This window comes from Equus quagga, chromosome 22 (genome assembly GCF_021613505.1).
Source record: "Equus quagga isolate Etosha38 chromosome 22, UCLA_HA_Equagga_1.0, whole genome shotgun sequence".
In the NCBI taxonomy this organism is placed as follows: Eukaryota; Metazoa; Chordata; class Mammalia; order Perissodactyla; family Equidae; genus Equus; species Equus quagga.
In genome coordinates this window covers 37,068,946-37,088,166 of record NC_060288.1, presented here as the reverse complement: position 1 = coordinate 37,088,166, position 19,221 = coordinate 37,068,946, and the positions used below count along the sequence as shown (strand labels likewise).

Sequence of the window (19,221 nt, the reverse complement as noted above, 5' to 3'; positions counted from 1 at the left end):
GACGACCTCTGTTTTGAGGGACTGAATCATTTTTACCCGGATTATCTAGCATAATCGACGTCAGTTAGTCGTTTGATGGTGGGCTCTAACCACGTCTAGACGGCTCCCTGACAGCAACACCCAGGTTCAGCTTCGATAGGGGAGCTGGGACCACAGCCTGGCCGAGTCACGGATAAACATGACCGTGGCAGGAAGCACCTATGTCACCTGTTTTTGTGTGAAGAAGCAGAGGCACAGCAGTTAGAGCAGCTGCTGGTCGCCGTGTAGCCAGTACGTGGGCCCCGGGATCAGAGCTGGGGATGGGGCGTTGTGCCCAGACCAGGACAGCCCAGTCCCCGGGTGGGGGCTCGGGCTCCTCCAGGGTCCATGGGTCCAGGCACCCTGGTAGGCGCACACTGAAGCCCGTGTCTTCAGCAGGGCCTCGTGGGAGCTCTCACCCTGTCGTCAGTGAGGAAAGTGGGGCGTGGGACATTAAATTGCCAGCCTGTGGGGCAGAGGAGGCAGAAGGGACCCCAGTCTGTCTGATTACAGGGCCCGAGCCCGTAACCCCGGCCACTGCCCTCCTCAGCTTCCCCGGCCAGAGCAGCTCTCACATCTCCCCTCCACCCGGGGGTCCGGGGACGTGCATGGGGTGGAGGCCAGGCGCAGAGGGAGCGACATGCCCTCGTTGTTTCTCTCCTTCTCAGACGCTGTACACGGAACGTCGGTGTCCCCCCTGCATTCACACGTCGCCGTCGTAATCCCGAGGTGACGATATTTGGAGGGGAGCCTCTGGGAGGTGATTAGGTCATGAAGATGGAGCCCTCAGGAATGGGGCTAACCCTTATTAAAAAGACCCACAGATCCCTCGCCCCTTCCTCCATGTGAGGACACAGAGAGAAAACGTTGTCTATGAAACAGGAAGGGGTTCTCACCAAACACCAACTCCGCCCGCGCCTTCATCTTGGACTTCCCGCCTCCAGAACTGGGAGGAGTTGACGTCTATCGTTTAAGCCTCGCAGTTTGTGGCACTTGTTACATCCGCCCAAACAGACTGCCACACGGAGTATCCTGAATAGAGCAGAAATTACCTCCTGCCCTGTGCGTGGATCCTGGGATTTACTTAATTTGCAATTAATAAGGGTATATTTTATATCCAATTAATAAAGGGAATCATTGTATTTGTTAAAAGAGTATTTTTTCAGAGCAGTTTTAGGTTCACAACAAAATTGAGGGGAAGGTACCGAGATTTCCCATGTGCCCCCTGCGCCCCACCCCCCGACATGCACAGCCTCCCCCATTATCAATATCCCCATGAGACGGTGCATTTGTCGCAACTGATGAACTTACACTGACACGTCATCATCACCCAAAGTCCATAGTTTACATTAGGGTTCACTCTGGGTGTTGTACATTCTCTAGGTTTGGACAAACGTATAATGACATGTATTTATGCATTAAAGTATCATTATAGCATCATATTAGTATCATACAGTATATTATAGTATCATAATACTATCATTATAGTATCATACAGAGTAGTTTCACTGCCCTAGGAACCCTCTGTGCTCCCCCATTATCCCTCCCTCTCATCATTATGTTTTCTAAAGTATCAGTGAGCTTTTAAAACCTTTTTTATTGACATAGAGCATATATTCCATTAGTACATTAATCGTGTGTTCAGTTTAGCAAAATTTTACAAGCTGAACACATCCACATGTCTACTTCTCCATCGAGATACATTGACCATTTTCATCACCCCTCAAATTCCTTTATATCCTTTCCTGGTTGATCCCCCCAAAAGCACTCCCCGCTCTGATTCCTATCATCGTACGTTGGTTTCGCCTCTCTTGGATTTCATAAGAAGGGCATCGTACCCCGTGCAGCCTTCTGTCTGACGTTTTCACACAACACAACGTTTTTGAGATTCCTCTCTGCCACCAAGCGCGCCTCAGTTTCTTCCTTCCTATGAGCAGTGTTCTCTTGTGTGAATATACCACGCTTTGTTTACACAGTCACCCTTGATGGAATTAGTGTTGTCTCCAGTTTTGAACTATTTGTACTGTTTTGAACAGTTCAAACTGTTATGAACAAAGAATTCTTGTAACAGTCTCTTTAGGGGCTATATTTTCATTTGTCTCGGCTACGTACTTAGGAGTAGGATTGCTATGGCTGTCCTACGAGAAACCGCAAAGCTCTTTTTCTAAGTGGTTGTGCCATTTGCTCCCCCCCAACAACGTAGAGTTGTGCTGGTTAATGTTATGGGGCACCTGACAGCCACAGGGGGCTCAGGTTGAACACTATTTCTGGGGGTGTCTGTGAGAGTGTTTCTGGATGTGATTAGCATTTGAACTGGGGGACTCAGGAAAGCAGATGGCCCTTCCCAATGTGAGTGGGCATCATCCAATCCGTTGAGGGCCTGAATAGGACAAAATGTGCAGGAAGGAGGAATTCATCCCTTGTTTTCCTGCCTCACTGATGAACAGGGACATCTCACCTGATCTTCTCCAGCCCTCAGCCTACGATTTACACCATCGGCTCCCCTGGATCCCAGACTGAATTACACCACCCACTTTCTTGGGTCAGATGGCAGGTCATGGGACTTCTCAGCCTCCATGATTGTGTCAGCCAATTCCTCATAAAAAGTCAATCTCTTCCTCTCTTTCTCTCTCTGTATCCTATTGCTTCTGTTTCTCTGAAGAACTCGGTCTAATACAGTAGTAGTTCCACTTGCTCCACATCCTTACCAACACTTGCTACCGTCAGTCTTTAATTTTTGCCATTCTAGTGTGGATATAGTAGTCTCTACACTGCTAGTAATGATGGTGCTACTGTATTGTCCCCACAGGTCCCAAAACCATTATTTCTGAGTGAAAAATGATGACACAGTAGCAGCTTCTTGAACTTCCTTAAGTTTTTGAAAACAAACTTGTGACCCACTTATTAGAAATATTGATTTAATATGTTTTCTTTCTCCTGAAAAAAACCACGATGGACCTAAATAATTATTACGGGTAACCAGGCACCGATTCTTGCCAGACCTCACACTGGGTTCTTTGTAGAGTTCTCCCGTTCAAACTTCTTATCTATGATGTCGATATCGTTAGCCACATTTTCTGGATGGTTGGACGGAAGCTCAGAGACTTGTATAATTCACACAAGATTCACACAGCATCAGAAACCAGAATACGGTCCCCAAATTCAGGCCAAATCGCTTCTTTATTCCATACACAGTACTATTTTCCTCTTGTCTCCGGTCTACTTGATCAGAAAACATAACAAGCGTCAGGATTTTCTAGTGTGGCAAACTAGAACGAATTCACTTGCCTCTTTACCTCTGTTGACTACGACCATTAAGATAATCGTCCAGGTAGAAGACCTGGCAAAGAACCCTAGGAAGAGAGACCTGAAGCAATTTTTCTGATGTTAAGGTCACTGACAGGAAATATCTTTTTCAATTGATTCAGGCTCATGTCTTCACAGTGTGCTGTAAGATGGGTCTGAAATAGTGTTTAAAAATAACTCAGTCTATTTCCATAAAATTAGCAAATGCTAATAACAAAGATTGTGCATTTCCTTACCTACTCCCATTTATCCCCCAACCACTGTAGTCTTTATATGTTACCTATGATTTACATTAGTCAAAATTGGCAGGGAGAGAACTTTTACAGAGCCTCTAGAAAGGTGAGTCTTAAGTTACCTTTAAGGGACTTAATGTTTAAATTAGTTTTATGACATTTAGCTACTTTCTTTTTATTCTTTAGGCCAAGTGAATGGGACTAGAGCTCTCTGAGATGTCCAGCAGTTCTAAAATTCTCGCTTCCAATTATTTCTATGATTCAGCAATTTGGGCAGGAGAAGGGAGAGGAGTCTGGCATCTAACACATCTGTTAACTGCATTGACCAGGTAACATTCTTCAGATGTCATTTTGTTTTTTCGTATTTTTGTTAAAGATTTTTGTCTCACGTTTCTCCCTTTAGTAGTACTCATAACCATAATTTGTTTCCTTTTTAAAAAGTATTAAAATTAACAAATTCTCCTGGTAAACAATTCCAACAGCGCAGAAGAGCAACATTCTTGTCGATCCTAGGACTCGTCTATGCAGAACCAACACACGCATCTATCCTGAACCACAAATGGGCTCATAGTGTAATGATGCTTTCCAAGCCTAGGAAGCACCATCCATTCCAAGAGCAACCCAAGAGGAGAGGCTCCACCCTCTTATAACCACTTTCTGGGGCTCACAAGTTCCAGAACTGTAGAACCACGTGCGCTGGAAAGGTACCCGGGAATAAGGAGCGCTCCCCGGGAAGGGCAAGCTCTAAATCGCGCCCTGGAAACGCGTGAAATCACTGCACCTCCAAACGCCCAGGCTGGGCGGGTCCGAGGTCAGCTGACCTTCCGGGGGGCCAGGAACGCCCCCGCTCGGGGTCGGTTCCAGAAAGCAGGGGCGATGCTCGGGGGTGGTCCGCCGCCCGGGGTCCCCGGGGATGGAGGGCGCCTGGGCCCCCCTGCCCACGTGCGCGCACCCGGGCGGGGCGTTGGGCCGAGGGCGGAGGGACGCGGGCAGCCACGTGGCCTCGCAGGAATGCGCGGGCGCGAGGGCGGAGCGCGGCCGAGTAACGGGCAGGCACGTCAGCCAATGGGCTCCCAAGTTGGCCCGGGCCGGCCAATCACGGCGTGGGGGTGGAGCGGCCTTCCCGTGGGCGGGGCCAGGGCGCATCCCGGGGCGGCGGACGCGGGGCGGGGAGAGGGGCGCTCGGAGGGACGGCGGGCGGGTGTCCCGGCGAGGTGAGTGGGGTCCGGGGTCGGAGGTCCCGGCGGGGTGAGTGGGGCGGGGGGTCGGGGCTCTCGGTGGCGTGATTGGGGCTGGGGCGGGGGTCTTTGAAGGGCGCGGGAGCCTTTCGCGGGGACTCGGAGTTTTCTTTTTTCTTTGAAAGTTGCACTTCTGCCCAAGTCCCCCAACAAGCCAATCCCGCCGCTCCGTGGACTCCGGCTGTGCGCCCACCCTGGAGGTTTTGTGCGGCAGGGCGAGGACAGCTCGGAGTGGCCCCTGCCCCCGGGCAGGGACAGTGCAGGTTAAGGCCCATGAGCAGCCCCCCAACTTCAAGGGGGAGCCCCTGTCCCCCGGACAGTGCAGGTCAAGGCCCATGAGCAGCCCCCCAACTTCAAGGGGGAGCCCCTGTCCCCCGGACAGTGCAGGTCAAGGCCCATGAGCAGCCCCCCAACTTCGGGGGGAGCCCCTGTTCCCCGCACGGACAGTGCAGGTGAAGGCCCATGACCAGTCCCCCAACTTCAGCCCGGTGCCCCCTGTCCCCCTGTCCTCCCCATAATGGTAATGGGCCATCAGGAATGTGCAGGAGGGACCCCCCAGCCCTGGGCCTGGAGGCTGGAGTAAACCCCACCGCGCTGAATTGGCGTGAGGAATGAAGAGCTGAGGTGTTCGTGTGGGGAACAGCAACTTATGTTTCCTCTGGAGGCCAAGGTCCTTGGCCCACTTGAGGATGAAGATAGTTGCTGCTTCAAAGCCCGTCTGTTCTCCTTACCCGCGGGTGCCGCTGCTCCGGGATCTGAATTTGGGGCGGCGCTGCGTCCGCAGGTGCCTCCTTATCCGCACCTGGCAACACTCCTCCCCTCCGGGAGACCCTAAATTTTGAAAGTAAAAATCTGAGTGACTGTCTCGACTTTTAACAGGATGCCAGCGTTGTGAGAAAGCCTCAGCCTGTTTGGTGCGATGGAGTGTTCGTTTCAGTCACTAACTTTCGCTGGAGGTTAAAATTCTCATTAACTCGAAACACAGTGGGCTTTTATCGTCTCTCTAGCTGAGCCACAAAGTAGAAGTTAAGTCCCTCTCAGTGTTCTGGATTTGGAGCAAGAGTTACTTAATTGCCCTCCAGGTAGAACGTTGCGAGAGATAACAGCTTCACTGTTCATTTATTGCTTAAGAGATGTACTTTCAACACCTGTTTTATAGAAAACAACTTTTATTAGAAAGGAAGGTGAGATTTTCTCCTTGTGTATTCTGCCTCGTAAGCTCTCCCAGCGTTTATTCAATTGGCCCCAGGGTCTGATTTCGTGGCCAGCTTCTCTGCTTAGATCCACGGTGACGTTATGGTCAGACATAGAGTTTCGTGATTTCCTGTCAGTAAGAAAAGCTGTTCGTCTAAGGTGCTGTTTGATAATTGATTAGTCTCTTCATACAGGCCAGTTATCATCGAAGGAGTTATAGACGATTCGCGGATGGTAAAATTCAAAGTTACTCAAAGTAGGTTTTTTGACATGCCACATTTTCTCCGCAGTTTCTTGCGGTGAAGTTAGAAGAAAACCCTTTGGGATTCTAGATGGGGCATGTGGAAGGCCTGGAGGGGCCTGGCCTCAGGAGCCCTGGGGTCGAGTTCTGAGCTGCTCGCCTGACCCTGGGTGAGCCGGGTCGTCCCACAGAACTGCAGGGCACTCACGCGTGAAATCGCTGGAAGCCGATCGGATGAAAATGTTTTTAAACAAAAAATGTTCTGCCTGAGTCAGAGCATAATAAAAATGGGGTGATTTTTGGCTGTAGTACTCTGTAAGAAATAGTTTTTAAAAACCCCTGTTGTAGGGTAGGTTATTCGTTTGTTGCACAAGGCATAGTGGAAAGGCTGCAATGAAAAATTCAGATAGAGATGTTCAGAACGTGTTAATGTCCAATTCACACGCTGTTTGAGGTTTTCGCAGGTAGAAAGGATGGAGGAGGGAGATAACACAGGAGGGAGCGCAGGCGTCACGTTTGTGAGGCAGCTCTCGAGTAAGCCTCAGGGAAGTGGACTTTTGGAAGAACAAGGGGGACGTTCCAGGAGCGTGGCAGCAGAGCGGGGAGCTGCAGGTCCAGGTGCTTGACCGGGGCCGAGAAGTGAGGCCGGGACTGCGTTCTGCAGGAGCGTGTGGGGCAGGGCCAGCTCCAAGGGGTGGCTGTGGTGTCCTCCGTCACAGGTGATGGCTGCCAGCCCTGCCTGAGAACAGGTGAGGCACAGCTGGAGACCGACTTACATGCCACCAGCTCCGACCCATCCCACCCCCTCTTTGTCTCTCCTTCCCAACTCCAAGTCAGGCTTGCAAAGCTGCCGGGCCTAGACGTTTGTTTTTGCTTCTTCCTTTAGTTTTGTGTGTCAGTTTTCAAAACTTTGATGATAAAAGTGACCAGTCTTGGGGCTGGCCCTGTGGTGTAGTGGTTAAGTTCAGCACCCTCTGCTTCGGCGGCCTAGGGTTTGCAGGTTCGGATCCTGGGTGTGGACCTACACCACCACTCATCTGCCATGCTGTGACAGTGACCCATAATATAAAATAGAGGAAGACTGGCATGGTTGTTAGCTCAGGGCCAATCTTCCTCAGCAAAAAAAGAAAAAAAAAGACATTCAAAGTCAGATATATACATGATTTTCAAACTTCTGCTCTCCCTCCTCAGTTTGGATCATGAAGAGCTGGCCAAACAAGAAAAGCCTAGGAGTTGTGTTTTGATAAAACTGTGCTTTGCACAGCTAGTATTTTATTCTGTTACTCGCTTCACTTTCCTGGGAGGGAACTACTGTGGCGACTTGGGCTTGGCCTCTGATCTTGAAGAAGTTAGATAAGTGAGTGGGGAGAGCGGGGTTTGTGCTGGTGCGTCCTCACTGCCCGTTTGAGTGCAGTTTCCAGCGGGGGTCGGACGGCGTGGTCTGGAGAGGGCAGCCTGCAGCTCCCAGTGCCCCGGGCCCCTGGGCCGGTCCCCGCGATGGGGCCCAGCTGTGCCTGCCTTCACTGTGGCTTCCAAGTGGCTCGAAGCTGTCGGGCATTTGCCAAGCGCATGGGTAGGATCCTGCGTGGGCCAGTGTAGACACAGCCCAGGGAGTTCCAGGGTTGAGGCTGATCGCGTTTCAGAGGCTGGAGTCGGCTTCTGTGGGAGAAGCACTGAGCTCTGGCGGAAGGAATTTCACCCACGCTGTGGGCCTGGCCGGTTCGCAGCTGGGCCGTGGAGGCTTGGTTGAGGCCAAGCCGCAGGCTGTCGCTCTGTGTGGGGCGGGCACCTCCTCCCTCCAGGGACACGACTCCCGAGGCTCCCGCCCCCAGAAGCTGTAAGAGGATGGATTCATGCTTTGTTCTCAAGTGCTTGGCTCAGCAGGTGGGGGCAGTGGCCACTCGGGCGGCGTTGCCTCGTGTCCAGCCTGCCCGGCTCCGCACGGGAGCGTGGGCCCGGTGCCCTCTGGGGCCTGTGAGCCAGCCGCGGGACCCTCCTCACTGACCGAGGCTGGAGGAAAGTGCTCCTCCTCCCAGTGCTCGCCCCATGGGACGTGCAGTAGGTCCCTTTTCGGCTGGGACTGAAATCTGAAGTCGTGCTGTTTGGTTCCGCGGACTGGAGGGGACACGAATCTGCAGCTGTGGCCCGGGGCGCGGGGTGCTGGGCACGGGGTGCGGGGTGCTGGGTGCTGGGTGCAGGTCTGCGCTGGGAGCAGGAGGGCTGGGGAGGCCCCAGGCGCTGCTTCCCCGAGAAGCTCAGACCTGCCCGCTCGGTGACTTCGTAGGAAAGAATGAAGGGCGCAGCGTCTGCCAGGCGGGACTATCTGGGAAACGGATCACGAATCTGGGGGGCTGGGCGAGGGCAGGCGTGGGGCCGTGGGTCTCCGTGGCGCCTCTCTGAGCCCCCCCGTGGGACAAGGCTCAGAACGTGGGACGCGCCTCTCCCTTGCCCTGAGGAGCCGCTTGTCCCTCCTCCACGACGCTCTCTAGGAGAAAGAGGGGGACCCCAGGGGACGGGGGCGGCCGGGTGACCTGCCCGTGAGCGAGGGGGGTGTCTCGTTTCAGACACGGCGTGATTCTCAGGTGCTCGTTCTCCCGGCGCCGCGCAGGGGCCCGCCGGTGGACTGCTCTTCCCGGGCGCTGGCCGTGGCGTCCTGGCCATGCAAAGGCCCCCAGCACCCTGGGCCTGGGGCTTCACGAGTCAACTGCTAAGCCACCGTTTTAGGCCCCATTTTCTCCCCTGCTGAAACGGTTTAGTGCCATTTTGTTCGCATGTGTTTTTTACATCAAATTCTCATAATTTTTAAAAAGTAACTTCTGCAAAAAGCACCAACATCTCTACAAACGGAAACCATCTCTGTGGTCCCGTGACAAGCAGTGATGTGGCGCTGACACATCTGCAGATGACTGCATGGATGTTTAGTGAGCACCTGCTAGGTGCTAAGTACTAAGTACTAAGCATCCTGAGACCCATGACTGGGCAGGGAACAACATAGACGGAGTCTCCTTCTTGTGGGCCCATGTCCTGGGGTCCAGGAGAGATGATGGGCAAGGACAGCAGACGGCCCCTCAGGTGATGCTCAGTGCAGGTGCTGGGGGCGCTGGGCTGCTGTTTACACAGGTGGCCCCGGGAGCCTCACAAGGGGATATTTGAGTGAAGATTGAAAGAAGGGGGGTGATGTCTGCGGCAACAGCTTTCTGGGCAGAAGGGACAGCACGTGCAAAGGCCCTGGGGCAGCCATGTACCGGCAGTCCAGGAGCAGAAGGCCTGGGTCTGGAGAGCTGGGAGTGAAGGAGGTGGGGCAGGACTTGGCCTCCGTGAGGTGCAGAGTGACAGGAAGCCATGGCAGGGTGCTGGCTGGTGGACTCCTGCTTTCAGTGGGCCGTCCTGGCTTCATGTTGAGAGCAGACTAGAGGGGCAGGGAGACGGAAGGAGGGCGGGAGGGAGAGACGGTCGGTCGCATCCTGGATGTGTTTTGAAGGAGGCGCTAACGGGCTTTGCTGACGGTGATGCTGGGAAGGAGAGAGAGGAGGAGTGGAGGACCCCTCGTCCTGAGCGGGAGGCAGGAGGAGGTGCCGTTCCAGTGCTGCCTGTGAGGTCCTCTCGGGGTGGAGCCGGCCCAGGAGCCCCGCGGGGGTCCCGGGTGCGTGTGTAGAGCTGTGAGGCGGGACGAGGTTCCCCCAGGGAGGGCAGAGCCGGGACCCCGGCGTGGGCAGCCTGAGGATGGACGGGAGGAGGCCATGTCCCGAACGGAAGATGTGTCTGGAGGAGCAGAATCTGATGCCGGAGGAGCTTGGACGGAGGAGATGAGGACCACTCGCTGCAGGTGGCTTTGCTCCGCGTGAGGCAGGGACGGGGCCCTGGGTGCAAGTCCGGGGGGCTGCCTTCTTTTCTCTGAGCCTCCTGTCCGCTCAGCCCCCAGCTGCCGTAGGCCTGATGGCGCCTTGTCCCTGTCTGGCCACCGTCTGAGGCCCACAGGAGGCCGGTGACCATCGTGCGGCCCTGGGAACATCACCGCAGACCCCCTCCACCACGGGCCGCAGAGCCTGGAACCAGCTGCCCGGCAGACCGACGGGCTGGCCTGGAAAGGGCCGCGGAGGCATCAGGCTGGCATGGGGCGCTGACCTCCAGGGCCGGCCGTGCGCCATCTCGCTCGCGGTCACTGCGGCATTAGTGCTTGTCACCCCTGCAGCCCCGGGCTGTTCTCACAGTCCAGTGACCGGGCCTGGGAAGGAGGGACGTGTGCCCAGGAGACACGCACGGGGATGGTCCCAGACCAGAGACTGGGCATGCCGCCACGTGGTCAGTCTGGGTGGGTCATGCCACTGGGTCACGGGGGCGTCGCTGGGTTTTATCCGCGCAGGCTGGTGGGCTGCCTGTGTGGGCATTGGGGTGTCGGGGACTCACTGGTGCCCCTCCCCTGGGGTCAATCCGTCTGGCAGCCGTTGTGTGTGGACAACAGCAGCAACACAGGACCAGACGGGGCAGAGTGACTAAAGGCTCCTGTGGCTGCAGCTGACAGGTGGAAACCGCACGTGTGCGTCTGAACACGCGTGTGAGTCAGGGCACCTGCTGCCGTGGAGGGACGGGGGCGGGGCCACAGTTGACAAACGACAGCACGGACGGCAGGCTCTGTGGAGGGCACTGATTGACTTCTTGTCGAGCTCCTGGGTGCGTACCCGTCTGTGGTCGCCCATCAGCCTCATGGACACATGGAGAGAGGCCCTGACCTGCTTTTCCCTAGTAGGTTTGTGGTCGTTAAATCCCATGTGGGATCGGCTCTTAGACTGGTTCTCGTTTGTTGATGGACTCACTGATGTCCGCTGTGGCGAGTCTGACCCGGAGCTGTCTACAGTGGGGGAGGGGCTCACCTTGACCTGGGGATGAGGGTCTGGCCAAGGGGCCCCGGAAGGGGGAGGGACGTGCTGTGGTCAGTTATGGCATGGAGACCATCACACCGTGGGGACCCCAGTGTTCCATCTGCCGTCAAGGGTCTGGCGTTGTGCCCTCCTGGTTGTTGGTTTGCGCAGTTCCCCCTTGGGGGCTGTGTTGGGCGGGGGTCCGTGTGTACCCTGAAATCTGGGAGATGCCCTCTGGAGGATGGCCGGCAGCCAGGGGCTGACACCGCCAGGGGATATGGGGTCCCCAGGGTGGATGTGGGGAGATGGGGAGGAGGCAGGGAGAAGAGAGAAGACCCCTCCTCCACCTTCAGACTCAGCAGGCGTGGGTGAGAAAACGCCCTCCACATTGGAGGGCTGCAGGCTGCAGTCTTTAGGGGCAACTGGACCCAGATCCTGAGGGGAGGGTTGAGGTAGAAGGTTCAGTGCACGGAGGGGTTTTGCTGAGGGCACAGAGGAAGGTTTCGTGGGATGGGGCGGTGGTCAGCAGTCGTTAGAAGTGCCAAGCGCTGTTGTGCAGGTTGTGCACTGTACGCCCTGGCACTGTTCACACTGTGGTCCTGATGGATTCATATTTTATCGTGGCCGCTTTCTAACAGGTGGAGGGGTGGGCTTTTCTAATTCCCACGAAGGTGCCATGTGGGCTAGTGGCCCCGGGCCAGAAGGTGGGATGTAGGGTACCATGGGGATCCGAATTGGGGCTTTGATTCCCATGAACACTGACCCAGGGCCCGGGGAGAGGGGGCGGTGGTCCCGTGTCCGGGGCTGTGGCGAGGAGTGCTCTGGGTGCCCGCGGGGCTCAGCCCTGGCATGGAGGCGCCCAGCCCCTGGCTGTGGCCGCGGTGGTGGCTGCGCGTTCCTGCGTCTCCTGCGCCTTCTCCGCCTCCTCTGCCTCATCACCGCGGCCATCTCCTGGGGACACCGTCTTCCTGTGATGCTAGAACCACCTTTCAGGCAGACGGGCCACCTCAGCGCCCTGATCAAGCTCCTTCCTGGTCCCCTCTGAGCCCACGACCAGGCCCTGCCCTGGAGCCGCCTCTCCAGCCTGGCCCGCCCTCGGTCTCCCCCGAGAAAGCTCTTGCTGGTCCCCATCCTGGGGGAGCCTCAGCTGCCCCTCGGCCCCTGCAGCAGGGCCGGCCGTGGGGGGAGGTGACCGCGTGCCGTCTGGACATGGCCCTGCTCCCCTCCCCGTGGTGCCTGGTGTGGCCCCAGCCCGTGGTGGGCGAGCAGGCACCTCAGGCGGCCCCGTCCCTGGAGGAAGGGACCAGGTGGGGCCGAGAGAGAGAAAGGCTCCCCTGCGCAGGGGGACGGTGGCCAAGGCTGGACCGGACAGACGTCATCACGTTCACAGGCTCGTGGGAGCCCCTGGTCACGCTGGGCCCACAGCCGGTCCCCCTCAGCCCCACACCCAGGGGCGCAGTGGGCACCCCTGCAAAGAAGGCCGGGGACAGGCTGGAGCCCTGGCGGTTTGCCCGAGTTCCTTCTGTTCCTGAGGCCTGCTGTGCTGATGTCCGACTCTGCAACGCGAATTTGGAAAGTCGGGGTTCCCTTTGAGCAGGAAACTGCTGGCCTGTGGGTGTGAGCGCGGGACTGGGGGCCGGTTCCTGCCTTCTCCCACCCTCCTGGTGCCTCCTCCTCCGACTGTTTGGGGGGCTCACTTTTACTCTCGGCCCTGCGTCTCGGTCGCATTGTGACCTGACCCTCTGCTCTATGCTCTGTCTTCCTTCTCTGACCGGGCACAGGTGGTGGGGGAGTCACGGAGGGGCCTGGACAGACAAGCCGGCCCACCAGCGGGACCCCAGGCACAGGGCGTCCTGACGCAGCTCCCTTCTGCTCTCTGCAATTTCTTGTGTGAACCTCATATCCCACTGAGTGAAAACATTTCTCAAAGACGTTTCTGATTAAAGACAAAATGAACTTACTCCTCCGTAAGCTTTGACCACGGGAAGCAACTGCAATTTTCTGTAGGTCCTTTTGAGTTTTGAGAAAAACTCTTTGACTGGATGGTTCTATTGTGGAGACCCATTTTGCGCATCCTGATGCTGATGGGCCTCACCGGGGTCACTGGGGCTTCCAGGGACCTGTTGATGGTGGTGAAGCATTTGTCCTCTGGGTCTCCTCCTGATAAGGTCCTGGGGGGGAGGGCACGAGGGCGCAGAGACCTTGGGGGAGGATGGGGCACAGAGACCCCCATGGGGTGGGGCGGCGGTGCAGAGATTCCCCGGGGAAGGAAGGCGCAGGGGTGCAGAGACCCTGGGGGAGGAGCTGGATGAGCTGGGGGACAGGAGGGGAGGGAGGGGCCTGGAGGACGGGCAGGTGGCCCGCGGCTGTGGGGAGGTGTCCAGCACCTGCCCTTTTCCACGTTTCTCTCTCTCGGAGCTGAGGCTTCCTTCCCTGAGACTTTCAACCAAACCAGTGTCCCCAGCAGCTGTCTCTTCTCTGCTCCTGCAGCCATGCTCCCGCCCTGTCATTGTCAGCCCTGCACCCCCAGCGTCCACCTCCCCTTGTCCTTCATGGCTGCCTCATGGCTGCCCCTCCATCCCGGGATCCGGGATTCTGTCTCCTCGGGCCCGTGGGGGGCGTGTTCTTGTTCAGGATTTATTCGTGGTGGTATTTCGTTTCATCAAGCCCAGGCATTGCCGTTTTCATGGGGGCAGGCTTCCCAGGGAGTGGGGCGTCCTGTCCTTATGGCTGGAGCAGAAAGGAGTGCGTGCGGAGGGCGGGAGTAGTGAGAGGGGAGTAGAGAGACACAGAGAGTGAGTGACACAGAGACACAGAAAGGGAGAGACAGATAGGACAGAGAGGACACACGAGCACCCTCGCGGGTGAGAAGGTTCGCGAAGCGGTGTCTGTGGGAGAGAGCCGTGTCTGGATTTGCAGCAGAGGCACGTGCCGAGTGGCTGCTGTGAAGACGGCGAGGTTGTGAGCTGCTCAGAGCAGATGGGACGCACCCCCGGGCTCAGTCAGCAGGGGCGCACCTGCCTTCTCCCTCGTTCTGGTCGATCCCCTGAAGGTGGGCTATTGGAAACGAGCTGGCGAGGACTGTTTGCTAATAGCTCGTCATGAGCTGCAGTAAACTCGCTCCTCTTTTCATTTTTCCTGTTGGGGAGGGGGCGGGGAGGCAGTCTGTCGGGAGTGGCCCCTGGTCTGACGTAAACAGTGTGCTGCAGTCAGAACTGTGGGACACAGTGACACACCCCAGCATTGCCTTAGAGAAATGGCCGCTCGGTCACCCCTGACCGTTGGATGTAAATCCAGACGTGAGGGGACCAGCCCCAGGGCTCGTTGGCTCCCGCTGGGCCCCACGTGGGGTCCTGAGCCAGCCCCTCATTAGGTGCTAGGTGCTGAGGCCCTCGGACCTCCCGGGGCAGGTGACAAGTTCTGGCACAGTCCTGGGCACGGGCCTTGGACGGACAGAGCTGGCCTGGCTCAGCCTGCTGCCTCCCACCCTTCCAGACCCCAACAGCGTGGAGGCCGGCTGGGCACGTGTGGGGGAGTGCACCCCCATCCCCCTGAGCGTGAGGAAGCAGAGGGCGCACTGGCCGCGCCCAGCCTCCCGGCTGCTGTCTGTGAGCCCCGCTGCAGCCTGCAGGCGGTCCCTGTGGTCTGGAGTCCACAGCCGAGGACACGGGCCCGGCGCCGCAGAGCCTGGTCTCGCTGGGACAGTCGGGCCAGAACAGGGTCTGCACACGCTGGCTCCCAGCACCTCTGTCCACTCTTGCTTTTATTTTTATTTTTTTAAAAGATTGGCACCTGAGCTAACATCTGCTACCAGTCTTTTTTTTTTTCTTTTCCCCAAAGCCCCCCAGTACATAGTTGTATATTCTAGTTCTAGGTTCTTCTAGTTGTGGCACGTGGGACGCCGCCTCAGCATGGCCTGATGAGCAGTGCCGTGTCCGTGCCCAGGATGCAAACCCGTGAAACCCTGGGCCAGCGAGGCAGAGCACGCAAACTTAACCACTCGACCCCGGGGCCGGCCCCTGTGTGCATTCTTTCTGCTGCTTCTGAGGGGAAGGGGCCTTGGCCGTGCGTGTCCCGCCTGCTCCTGGTCAAGCACTCTGACGGAGCTCCCGTGGTCCTGAAGCTGGTCCTGAAGCGCAGGCTCTGAGAGGCACCGGGCCCTCCCATCCCTTGGGGCATTCTGCGTCCCCGCCCTTGGCTCTCCTAGCACATCTGCAGAGATGGGGCAAGATGCTGGAAGTGTCCCTGGAGGGAAGATGCAGGCCTGTCTCCATGATGCTGTAACACCGGGGAGTGACCTGGGGAGCTGAGTCGCCGCCCGGCCTCTGAAGCCCTTCTGGGACATGGAGCCGCTCGGCCTCCAGACGCCGCCCACGGACCCTCCTGCTGCTTGGATGGAGTGTGTCATCTTTTGTTTAAAACCACAACCCGAGGGCTGGATGAGATCCTTCATTAGGATGCTTAAATTGGAAGATGACAGCAGCGGTCCGCGCAGCCCGCTGCTGGGCTGGGATTATGTCATGCTTCTCGTGGGAGGAGGAGAGCCGTGAAAGCCAGCCTTGTGCTGTGTCCTGGGGTCAGTCCTGGGCAGAGGGCTCCAGCGCCGCCCCGGCCCGAAGATGCTGTCTGCAGACCCAGAGGCGGTGCCACCAGGAGAGGCGCACAGAGGGACCGGCTTCTGCACCCGCCTGGCTTCAGAGGAGGGAGGGTTTTCTGGTGTTGCCTGAGGGTCCCAGGGGCGCAGACACGTCTGTGGTGGGTGAGCAGGCCGTGGCGTGCAGAGTGTGTCACACGGACACACACCTGTGGTCCCCGTGCGTTTGTGCCGCAGCTTCCTAGAAAGGTGCCTTCCAGGAACGCGGTTTCCCGAGGATGCCGATTTTGGAGGCAAACAGTCTCAGAGCATGATACACTCTGCCCGACATTCGTGCCTGATCAGGGGCGCGGGCCGTGGTGCGAGGCACGGGGTCCAGTCCCAGCTCTGCCGCCGGTGGAGCGAGCCCTGAGCTGGCCTGGAGCCCCCGTCGCTTCCTTGTCTGTCAGGCGGGACTCGCTTGCATGTGGATCAGCTAACAGAACCGCCCGGCTCACAGCAGGCGCCCTCAGTGGCCGTGGGTATTTAATAGGGTCGGGCGACAGAGCAGACAAACCTCCAACCAATTCTTATATCTTGTCCTGATATCGTCAGTGGGAGAGCGAGAAGTCAGTTTGGCTCTTTTTATGCATTTTAAGTACAAACAAATAGGATTAATGAGATTCGTACACTGTGGTTTAAAAGAAGGTTTGAAGATGAGTGAATGATACCATTGAGCTGACAATTCTGTTTAGAGACAAAGGGCCCTGTGGCTGTCAGGTCAGCACACCAGTGCGTCTGAGCTCGCTTGGAACAAACTCCAGGCCGGCGTGCGCCCAGCGGCGTCTGCTGGCAGGAGGGATGCCTTTTCTGGGCTATGCCTCCAGGCCAGCTGCCCGCAGGCAGGACGTGGTCATCCCAAGTGAGCGCAGAGAGGACCCCAGGACCCCACTGGCTGCTCTGGGTCTGCCCCTTGCTGCCCCTCGCATCTTCAGCTGCTGGGAGAATGCAGAGTCCGCCCGCTGGTCATTGTGAGCGTTCGGAGTCGTGGGAATGCCCTGCTCACCTCTCGAGATGGCCGTCAGGATCCGCTTCCTTCCTTCTCTTCGCTTCCTCGCAGGACCGTTGACCCCATTGTCTTCTCTTTTTCCTGCGGATGTGTCGTCTCCCCTGTTCCCCGCGGTGCCTATGGGGGTCTCGGCACACGGGGAGGGCCAGACAGCACTGAGACCGGCCGGAAGATGCCTGCCAGCCGCGGCAACGTTTCCTTCTCTGGCGTCGGCTGAAACGTCCAGCGTTGTTGACACGTGACGTGTATTTGTGGACGTGTCCTTGCTGGCCTGGCTCCAGGTGAGACGGACGTCAGCGCCCGTGGGTGTGTAAATGGGCGCTTGGGCTTGTGGAGTCCCTTCCTCGGGAGATGAGGAGCAGGAAGCCTCTCCTTCCATGGGCTGCTGAGGCCCCGGGGCTCCTCTGGAGGCTCGTATTCGTCCTTCCTGCCCACGCCCCACAGCCCAGCTGCCCTGGGAGGAGCAGGAGAAGCAGGCCCTCCTGTGTCTGCACGACTGCGGTCCATGGCCTGCCCAGCACAGTCTGTGCATGTGTGTGTGTGCACATGCGTGTGGGTGTGCACGGGCTCCTCAATCGTGACTTCTTCAGACCAGAGTGTGCGTGTTCCTTCCCAGGGAGGACCTACAGCTCTGGGGCACGGTAGACATCGGCTGCATGTTTGTTGACTGAGATGGAAGCATGGTTCCTGTTTCGATGTTGGCCCCATGGAGCGGGGTCCCTCCTCCTGTCCGCTCGGATCGCTGAGCGCTGGCTGCCTGCTCACACAGTTGCACCTTCTCTTTGCAGCTCGCTGCACCCATGTCGTGTGCCCCGCTGACTGCTGTAGTCTGGGTGCGTCGGCCTTAACTTGTGTGGGGGTGAGGACCAGCGCTTCACCCTCTGACCCCACTGGGTGTCTGTCTCCGACATCTCTGGAGGGCGGGCTGGGGTGGCGGTGCGGTGACTGTGACCACACCACAGTGACGGCTGCTGCTGCCCCTGAGCATTCGCTGTCTGTGAGGTCTGTTCTGGTCACCTGTGCTCAGACGGGTCCTGGGGCAGGAAACGGGGCGCAGACACGGAATGGGCTGTCTCCAGCCGGCCGCAGAGGAGATGCCAAGCCCAGGTGCACGTCCGGCGTTGGGGCCTCAGCCTCTCCAAGACAGCGGCCCAGGGGGCTCAGCCGGGTGGGTTCTTAAGGCCTCCAACTGCTAGTTTCTTCCTTTTTTTTTTAGAATTTTAAAAATATTTATTTTGAATTTAGAAAAAAAGCAGCCTATTATCCTGCCGCTTAGATAATTCTTTTTTTTTAAGTAATTTTATTGGGATTATGATGGTTTGTAACATTGTGTAGTTTCAGATGTACATTATTATTTATCAGTTTCTGAATACACTTCATCGTGCTCACCACCAGTAGTCTAATTTTTATCCATCACTGTACATATGTGCCCCTTTGCCCCTTTCACCCACCCCCTTCCCCCTTCCCCTCTGGAAACCACTAAACTCTTCTCTTTGTCCCTGTGTTTGTTTACCTTCCACACATGAGTGAAGTCATGCAGTGTTTGTCTTCGTCTGTCTGGCTTCTTTCACTTAACATCATACCCTCCAGTTCCATCCATGTTCTTGCAAATGGCACAATTTTGTCTTTTTTATGGCTGAGTAGTATTCCATTGTATATACGTACCACATCTTCTTTATCCATTCATCAGTTGATGGCACTGGGGTTCCTTCCACATCTTGGCTATTGTGCGTAGTGCTACCAAGCCCTGGTTCTTCATTTGAAAATGAGGATTGCCCGGCTCCCAGGCTTGTGATGGAGCTGCGGGGTTGTGACGGGGGCCCCGGGATCTTGATGGGGATGCTGGGGTTGTGACGGGGATGCGGGGTCGTGATGGGGATGACGATGTGAGCAGATGAGTCAGGATGTGAGGGGTGAGGCAGCGCAGTGCATAGCAGGCCTGGGGCACCGCGGCTGCTCCCCAGCAAATGCTCAGGACGTTGTGGGCTGTTTGTGCATATGGCGTTGGTGAAGTGACGTCGGTGCGAAAGAGCACAAGGTGCTCAAGGCTGGGGGCCAGGTGAGGGGCCCAGTGTGAGGAGTGGAAAGTGCCGTACTGACAGGTGCCCCAAGATTGCTGAACGAGAGCCGCTCTCTCTGGGAGGGTGTGTCTGCACAGCCTGGCCAGCTCATCTGAGCCTGAGCGGCGCTTGCTCCTCCCTGTGAGCGCCTGAGCGCACGTCCTTCTGTGATCAGGGTACAGGGACTCGCGGGGCGGCTGGCGAGGGGAGGAAGGGGACACTGGCGCGCCGGCTCCGGGCCAGGGGGCCTGTGGAGGACGAGGGCTGGGGTCCTGGTCTCCCCACCGTTCTTCTCTGCTTTCCCGTGGCCTCTCGGAGCCTGAAATGCTCCAGGCATGAGGGCCTTCCCGGGACCTCGTTGGGACCACTGGGGAACCGGGGGCTGCTTCTGCAAAGTGGATCATTCTGTCGAGGTGGGCGGGCGTCTGAT

At 57.2% G+C, this 19,221-nt stretch overlaps 1 protein-coding gene across 6 annotated transcripts in view; it reads left to right on the top strand.

Moving 5' to 3' along the window:
- The first annotated feature begins 3,762 nt into the window (after nucleotides 1-3,762).
- The window catches only part of ARHGEF10 (Rho guanine nucleotide exchange factor 10), a 130,592-nt gene continuing 115,133 nt past the window's right edge, over nucleotides 3,763-19,221 (top strand). For 2 of the 6 annotated variants that reach the window (XM_046648442.1, XM_046648443.1), the window contains exons 1-2: nucleotides 3,774-3,886; nucleotides 4,040-4,261. The gene's annotated coding sequence lies outside the window, so the exon portion shown is untranslated. Of the gene's footprint in view, nucleotides 3,887-4,039; nucleotides 4,262-4,717; nucleotides 4,772-16,220; nucleotides 17,013-19,221 lie in introns of those variants that run through there. The other 4 variants (XM_046648444.1, XM_046648440.1, XM_046648439.1 and 1 more) reach the window with 4 other exon arrangements.